Genomic DNA, 9,336 nt, shown 5'->3' with positions numbered 1-9,336 from the left:
TTTTGAAACACAAGAAAACGTGCAAAATATAAATAAAACATGTAAATAAACTAACAAAATTCTAAACTACTCCCCCAAACTTAGAATGAACATTGTCCTCAATGTGATAAAAGAAAAAGAACAAGAACACTCCCCTACTCTGAAGCTGCAGTCTGCATGTCTTCTGCATTGTCACCACCCATCATCTCCTCTTAGCAACAAAGCATTCATCAATTATATATGCAGCAAATGAAAAGTTCATGAATCCATTATATGGGTAACAAGAAATTGGCACTAATCTTCAAAATTTTCAACACTCTAAGCATTAATCATGAGGAAGTCTGAAAAACTCATTAACAAACATGCACAATTGACTCATTCAAGGTTCAAAAATTATAAAGTTTGCCATTAACACCGACTGCAACCTTTCTCTACACAACATAATTGAAAACCAAGTGTTTGGAGGAATACTTACCTTAAGAGTGCAAGATTTCAAATGAAAAATAAAAATAAAAATAATAAATAAATAAATAAAATTCAAGTAAAAAGAAAATACAAAAAATTTGAGTGAAAAAGAGAAAACAGAAGAAGGCAAGAGATTGGTAGAAGAGGGAAGAATGGGAGTGGGGATGGTGGCTGAAGAAGAAAAAGAGTGAAAAAAAAAGAAAAAAAAAATATAAGAGGGCTTTCAAAGGGTTAAGGCTATGCCCTGACCCAACGCCGCGGCCTTCAGGCTACGACGTGCAAAAATTTTTTTTTTCACCTGAAGCATTACGCTTCAGGTTTGAGTGTTGCGGCTCTTAGGTTAAGAGCTGCGGCGCCCAACCTTTCTGTTTTAAGGGCATTGTTCAGCGCTGCGGCTCTTAGGGTTGAGCGCCACGAAGCTTAACCTTTCTGTTTTAGGGGCATTGTTCAACGTCGCGGCTCTCCCTTTGAGGGTCGCGACGTTGAAACATTCTGTTCCAGCAACTATTTTTTTTGCTTTGTCCAACACCGTGGCTCTCCCTTGGAGGGTCATGGCGCTGAAACATTCTGTTTCATGTGCCTTGTTTTCTTCATTTCAAGGCCACGACTCTCCCTTTGAGGGCGGCTCTGACCTTTTTTTTTTTTTTACCAATTACCTGCAAAATGGAACATAAAAAAATTAGTAAATCAAAAGAAAGAAATTCTAACTAAACTAAAAAAATTAAATAAAATAAGTAAAGTTTAGAAACTTGGGTTGTTTGCCAAGAAGCGCTCGTTTATTGTCACTAGCTTGACTAGAGCACCCTCTTTTTCAGTTCTTCATCCTCGGAATATGGTCTGAGGCTCATCCCATTAACCATGGTTGTTCCTGTATCCTCACTATAAATCTCAATTATTCCACAAGGATAAGCTTTTACTACTTTGAAAGGACCCCACCATCTTTCTTTACGTTTCCATGGAAAAAGCTTGAAGTATGATATAGAAAACAACATTACTTATTGTCCAATCTCGAAAGGACAGTTAGATGGTGGTGGAGGATGTTTCGTTGCTGATTGCTTGGGTCTCATAGGCGGAGGTGGTGGCTTAAACTCAAAGATTGGTGTTTGCTCACTTATAGGTGGAGAATTAGGTTCACCTTTGCCTTCATCAATTAGCTCCACTCTATAGCAACAATTTGTAGAGCTGGGATGTTTATTTGCATTGAAAATATTAAACTTAACTACCTCTTCTCTAACTTTAAAAGTTATCTTGCCTTCCCTCACATCAATGATTGCACTTGCAGTGGCCAAGAATGGTGGCCCCAAGATTAACGGAATTTTCAGATCCTCTTCCATCTTAAGCATAATGAAGTCCACCGGAATGTAGAGATGCCCAACTTTAACCAATACATCCTTAATAATCCCAACTGGATACCTGATTGTTTTATCTGCTAATTGCAAAGAAACTGTGGTAGGTTGTATCTCATTAAGTCCAATTTCTCAGCAATTGACAAAGGCATGATTGAAACACCTGCACCCAAATCACATAAAGCTTTAGTAAATTTAAATCTACCAATAGTACAAGGTATAGAAAAACTCCCTGGATCTTTAAGTTTTGGTGGAAGCTTGTTCTGAATTATTGTGCTGCACTCCTTAGTAAGTGCCACTGTTTCAAAATTTTCTAGTTTCCTCTTCTTAGTTAAGATGTCTTTTAGGAATTTGACATAACTTGGCATGTTTTCCAAAGCTTCAGCAAAAGGGATGTTTATGTGGAGCTTCTTGAAGGCATTAAGGAATTTCTCAAACTGTTTATCAAGCCTCAGCTTTTTCAACCTTTGTGGGAATAGTGGTGGAGGATAATTTGCTTTAGAATTCCCTTGATTTTTAACTTGCCCATTATCTGTCTTTTCCACTTCAACTTCTTTCTCAACAATTGCCTTGTCATCATCTATATGCTTCTTTGAAGATTCAATTGATTTTCATTCACCCCTCCAACTTCTGTTCCACTTCTAAGTGTAATTGTATTACAATGTTCCTTACCTTTGGGATTGACTTGTGTATCACTTGGTAAGGTACCTTGGGGTCTACTATTGATGGCGTTTTGCAAGCTGTCCCATTTGGGTCTCAAGGTTTCTCAAGGAAGCTCCATAGCTCTGAATTATGGCATCAGTCTTGGACATATATTACAAGATAAGTTCTTCCACTTTGGACTTCTTTTTAGGAATTGGTGATCTCAATTGTTGTTGAAAACCAGGAGGCATGTTGGGGTTTGAATTGGAAGGCCCTGCATTGTTGTTCCATGAAAAGTTGGGGTGGTTTCTCCAACTAGGATTGTATGTATTAGAGTATGGGTTATTTTGCTACTTGTTGAAGTTCCCCACAAATTGGACTGATGCAGAATTGTATGAACATTGATCACTTGAATGGCCATCTCCACACATCTCACCAACTACACATGAATTTTGAACTACATGGACTCTCGGTGTGTCAATTTTCTTGGATAATGCAGCCACTTGTGCAGCTAAGTTGCCAATTGCATCAATTTCATATGCTCCAATAGCTTTTCTCAAACCCGACCTTTTTGAAGGCCATTGATAATTATTTGAAGCCATCTCTTCTAACAAATTATAAGCATCTGCAGCATTCTTACTCATCAATGCCCCTCCAGCAGAAGCATCAATTGTGGTTTTAATTGACCCAACCAACCCATTGTAGAATGTCTGAACTTGCAACCAATCAGGAATCCCATGATGTGGGCATCTTCACAGTAGTTCTTTAAATCTCTCCCAAGCCTCATGCAAGGACTCACCATCAAATTGTGTGAATAAGGTGATATCGTTCCTCAACTTTGCAGTCTTTGCATGCGGAAAGAACTTTGCAAGAAACTTTTGAGCCAAATCTTCCCATGTAGTGATAGAACCATTGGGCAGTGAATTAAGCCAGCTATTTGCTTTATCCCTCAGAGAGAATGGAAACAGTTTCAACTTAATAGCATCATCAGTTACTCCATTGTATTTAAAGGTATAACAAATCTCCAAGAAATTAACTAAATGAGCATTAGGATCATCAGTGGGTAATCCACCAAACTAGACCGAAGACTGGATCATCTGAATGTAAGCTGGTTTAATTTCAAAATTATTTGCATTGATGGAGGGTCTCCTGATGCTTTGGTGCAAACCTTGCAACAGAGGAACAGCATAATCTCGTAGTGCTCTATTCGCATCGGGAACCAAATTAATAGCATTGTTGCCATTATTATTGTTATCCTCAGCCATTGTCTGATTTAAAGCTGTAACTTGCAAATTCTCCCTTTTATGTCTTCTAAAAGTTCTTTCTATCTCAGGATCAAAAGGAACAAGATTCAGGCTATCTCTTCTTTGCATACAATGACCAAGGATATCTGCAAGCAAACAAAATCTAAAATTAAAACAAGAAAAATAAAATTTGAAGTAAGACCAGATTGCTTGGTATTAGTATTAGTAAAAATTCTAGAAACAATTCCCCGGCAACGGCGCCAAAAACTTATCAGTTAAAATCTTATTACGCAAATATACGTATCGAATAGATAGTATATTAGCAAGCAAGGTATCGATCCCACAGGGAATTGATCTAAAACTTTACTAAGTACTAAAATTAGAACAATTTAATTTTATCCAAATAATCAAAATTAATTAATTAACTAAAACTAATTAACTAAAATTAAAACCAATAAGAAAAATCAAAATAATAATAACTTTAGAATATTTCAAATCAAACAAGCCTAGGATTACAATATCCGTCACACATCATTTAAATCTTACCTCTCTTTCTTAACTGATTTTAATGGGTTGAATTGCTAACCTAGAGTCCTAAATTATTTATAAAGGTCTCCCGACTCATCTTATAAAAATATCTATTTTAACCAAATACTATATCCCTATGTGAATTGAAATTAAAACATACTCATTAAGTTCAGGCTCTAATCTAGCTACATATGGCCTATAGGTATATCCCTATCCTATATATAAATCAATTAATATGATCATATGCTATCTCAATTTTAGTTTACTCTAAACTCCCTTTCCCAAGTTTGTTTAGGTTCCTAGATCAATTTAATTGGTGGCCAAGCAATTAAAAGCATTAAGAACAAATTGGAATAAACAATTCAAATCCCATTAAAAATAAGTAAGAAAGAGATTAAAAACTTAGACTACATGTGGTTCAATTGCAATCCTAGAAAAAGAAATTTAGCTACTCATAATTGCAAAATAAAAAAAATTGTATAAAATTCAACCATTGAAAGTATCAAGAAAGATAAAAGCTAAGGAAGAAAACAAAACAATATTTTTCGCCCTGATCTCCAAATTTCAGCCTCAACTTGTAACTTCTTGAATCTATCAAAAGTTGTGTGTCTAATGTTGTTAAATATATCTTATTTATACTAGTAGACTAAGCCTAAAGTTCCTTAAGCTGACCTAGGGTTTAATTAGGCTTAAAAGTGTAATAAAGGGCCCAAAAATCAATTATCAGTCTTTAAAAATTTTTATTCCCGACACAGTAAGTCCAGCCATTTTTTGACACGATTTTCTCTATCTTCGAAGCAGAACTGGGCAAAGTGATCTTCATGAAAGTTGTAGCTTTGTCTCTTAGCTTTCCAATGGTTCAAGAATTGCATCATTTGAAGTTCTATAGCTCTATGGCCAAAATGCTAAAACATACGTAAGCAGATTCTGGGTCTTTCAACACCTTACTTTCCAAAATTAAGCCTAATCACTTTTAATCCTACAAAAAAAATATAAAAATCAATAAATAATAACTAAAATAAATGGAATAACATAAAATTAAAATAACTCACTAAAAAGTAACCTAATCATAAAAAGAACTAAAAATAATTAAATTATAATTGAAAATTGAGGACTTAGCTAATATTTAATGACAAAATTAGAATAAAATAATTCTATAAAATAGAATTATCAAGAACTATTGAGCTTTGAAAAAGTAAAAGAATTAAAAAAGTAAAGACATTTGGTTATGATTTTCTCATGTACTTAGTAGAAGGTACAAGAGAAGAAACATGTGAATACTTACCTTATTGCTTTAATGTAGAAGGTGAAGGTGATCCTCAAACTTATGAGGAGTTAATGAAGTCTCGAGATGCTTCATTTTGGAGAGAAGTGATACAAGATGAGATGGACTCAATAATGGGAAACAAACATGGAAGTTGGTAGACTTTCCACCAAGGTCCAAGCCAATAGGCTATAAGTAGATTTTCAAAAAGAAAATGAAAGTTGATGGAACCATAGATAAGTTTAAAGCAAGGCTAGTGGCAAAAGGCTTTAAACAAAAGGAAGGTGTTGATTATTTTGATACATATGCACCAGTAGCAAGAATAGCCACAATTAGAGTGCTTATAACACTTGCATCTATACATAAGATGATAATTCACTAGATGGATGTTAAAACAGCATTCCTAAATGGTGAGTTAGATGAAGAGGTGTATACTGAACAACCTGAAGGGCTTGTCTTTCCTGGTCAAGGAAGAAAAGTATGTAAGCTTGTAAAGTCCTTGTATGGATTAAAGCAAGTGCCAAAATAATGACATCAAAAGTTTGATGAAGTTGTGCTAGCTAACGGTTACAAAATCAATCAATGTGACAAATGAGTCTATAGTAAGTTCCATAATGATAAAGGTGTCATCATTTGTTTATATGTGGGTGACATGTTAATCTTTGGTACTGATTTAAAACAAGTGGAGAACACAAAAAGGTTTTTGTCACAGAATTTTGGCATGAAAGATATGGTGTGGCAGATATTATTCTTCGTATAAGAATAACGAGAGACAATAATGGCCTAACATTCTCTCAATCTCATTACATTGAAAAGATTGTAATGAAATATGATAAGTCAGATTATATGCCAATGTCTACTCCTTATGACTCTAATATAAAGTTTGTACCTAACAAAGACAAGCCAATAGAAAAAAATGACTATGCGAAGGTGATTGGATGCCTAATGTATGCTATGGTCTGTACAAGGCCAGATATTGCTTTTGCGGTTGAGATGCTAAGTCAATTTACAAGTAATCCAAGTAAAGAACATTGGTATGCTGTTCATAGAGTTCTAAGATTTCTAAAGAGTACAAAGAATTATGGCATTTGTTATTCAGTTTTTTTTAAGTTTTAGAAGGGTATATAGATGCTAGTTGGAATTCAAATAGAATGGATCATACTTCTACTACTAGTTGGATTTTTACAATTGGTGTGGGTGTTGTTTCTTGGGGTTCTAAGAAACAATCTTGTCAAGCGAACTCCACTATGGTAGTTGAATTTATAGCTTTAGCATCTGCCACCCAAGAAGTGGAATGGTTGAGAGATTTACTCGATGAAATTCAGTTGTGGCCTAAACCAATGGCACCAATCTTGATATATTGTGACAATGAAGCAACTGTATCAAAGGCATAAAATCAAGCATACAATGGAAAGAGTCGATATATTGGACTTCGACATAGCATTGTAAGACAAAGAATTAGTGATGGTATAGTCACTATAAGTTATGTGAGGTCTTGTGAAAATGTAGCGAATCCGTTTACTAAAGGGCTAAAAAAGACTTGGCAATAAAAGACCTCAAGAGGGATGGATCTCAAGCCTATCAACTAAATCTTTAATGGTGGGAGCTCACCTTTCGTGGTCGACTTGCAAGTCTTAGGTACTAACTATTCTACCACATGGATGATTGCAAGCACTAATTTATATTTTTCATCCCAATGTGTATAGTGCTTGGTGATCGTAATGCGTAAGGTAAGGTTGAACAAAAGTTCTTAATAAAACCATAACATGTTTATGTTGAAGTACTATAATTACGAAAGACTTTCGATGGGAGCTACCTATGTGAGTGGAATTGTGGCCGCTTCTAGGAGCTAAGGGCTTGACTCTAATAGCTCTCATGAATGGATGCAAAACACAAGGCCGTAAAACGTGTTGGCAAAACTAGATACAATGTGAGCAAGGAAGCTTGTGTGTGTTTAGTGTCCCGACTAGTCAAATGAAGAATTGATGGTTCAATACTTGGTCAACCACTCAATTCAAACTGGAACCAACCACACTTACTAAGTGAAGGTTCAAATCTGTGAGATACCTTCATGTATGCACAAAATTCCCAAAGTTGTTAGTATTTGGAAATTTTGAAAATAGTGGGAGATTGTTGGTGTATTTTTAAAATCAAAGATTATGTCACATAATGAAAAGCTATCTTAGCTCAAAGGTTATGTCACATAAAGTGACATAATGTGACTATTGGATTATAGGTAGGTTTTCATGTGAATGGTTATGTCTCTTCGTAAAATGACATCCAAAGTTTATGAGACAAATTGAAAAAACACCTTAGCTCAAAAGTTAAATATAAAAAGTTATTATTTCAAATTATAACTCAGAGATTATGTTTTATAGAATGAATAGTTGTCTTTTTATAAGATGATTATTGAAACAATACCTTTATCCAAAGGTTATGTCTTGCAAAATGGAAAGATGTCTTTTAGACAAAATGGTGCCTTAATAAAAAGGTTGTGTCCTTGAAGAAGAGACACTTGCAAGCCTATATAAAAGGCTTGTTGTCAACCATTTTGAGACATCAAATCAAAAACAAAACAAGAGCAAGAAAAGTGTTTTGTTCTATTAACATAAACACTTTAGTTTCCATCAACTACAAAAACATCCAAATTCCTTATAATCTACTTGCTGCAGAAAGTAGGTTCTAAGGCCGAACAACTTTACAAATCCTCGGGTGTATCTAACGATCTACTCTTGTAAAGTGAAAGACAAAGTTAGACGTTGGCTTCATTGTACCCCTAAAGCTATTCACATTATTCCCCTTTGCATACCGAGTGGTGGGGGCTAAATAAGTCTTAAAGATAGAGTCCATTGAAAGGCTTGCCTTGAAGTCAATTTTGCTAGTTCTTAAATTTCATCTAAACCCTATTTGCACCAATAAATTATTAAATAAATGGTGAAACTGAAAATGAAGTGGGATTTTTGGCCAAATTTTGAGATAAGAGAAAATGGGTTTGAGAAAATAACGTTTGAAGAAAAAATAAAATTCATAGAGAAAGTCAAGTAATATAGAGAAAGGGAAGCAACAACCTCTTTAAACCCTTCTTAAGCCTTGTCAGATTATAACATTTTCTTTTGAGCTTCTTTTTGCTTCAGCTACCCTGTGACAGTGAAGGGATTTGTTTTGTAATTTAGAGATTTTTGGAGCACTAAGATGCAAAGGGAAATGAAGATCATGGAAATATGGGCCAAAAAAAAAGGAAGCTTAAGTTTTTCCCAAAAAAGAACGCTTAACCATTAAAGGTCTGAAAACTCTTGGGTCAAAATAATTCTAAATTTGGATCACAATTCTACACCTAATGTAAGGATTGCCATATATTTTAGGCCTTTGGGAAAGGGGAAAGCCATCTGACTAACACCAAGAAATCTAATTTTCATTTTTCTTTGATAATCTTATGCAAAAATTTAAAAGAATTACTATTAGATTTTGACCATTTAAATTCCATAAGTAAGGTTTCAAGATTCCTTAGTCGTCTCTCATTAGGTTATATTCAAAGAAATTAATAAATCAAATAAAAAATTAATAAATATAAATTAACATTTAAATATTATTGTCAATATATAAAACAATAATTTAATTGAAAAATCTTTTAAAATTTCATTTAGTTATCCTTTTAAAAAGGCTTTGTTTATGTAGCTTGGGTGGGTATGTACTTTCTTAGAGCTTTTGGCAAGTCAAAACCCTAAATATTAGTAGCTAGCATTGGAGGAAGATCTTGAAGTTGAGGGATAGATAAAGCTAGGTCTTTACTTAAGCTATTCTACAAGGAATGGTGAAACTACTTTCTTGTGGCATGATAATTGGCATTCTAGTGGCCCTTTGCTTAGCA

The 9,336-nt window shown here is 34.4% G+C and overlaps 1 non-coding gene across 1 annotated transcript; it reads left to right on the top strand.

The window, feature by feature from the left end:
- The first annotated feature begins 3,164 nt into the window (after positions 1-3,164).
- On the top strand, positions 3,165-3,271 carry LOC148763221 (small nucleolar RNA R71). The gene has a single exon (XR_016026115.1). It is a non-coding gene; the product is annotated as a small nucleolar RNA R71 (small nucleolar RNA).
- The last annotated feature ends 6,065 nt before the right edge of the window (positions 3,272-9,336 follow it).

The sequence above is a fragment of the Theobroma cacao genome, chromosome 4 (genome assembly GCF_053813885.1).
Source record: "Theobroma cacao isolate CCN51 chromosome 4, ASM5381388v1, whole genome shotgun sequence".
Lineage (NCBI taxonomy): Eukaryota > Viridiplantae > Streptophyta > Magnoliopsida > Malvales > Malvaceae > Theobroma > Theobroma cacao.
This window is presented reverse-complemented; position numbering and strand designations above follow the sequence as displayed.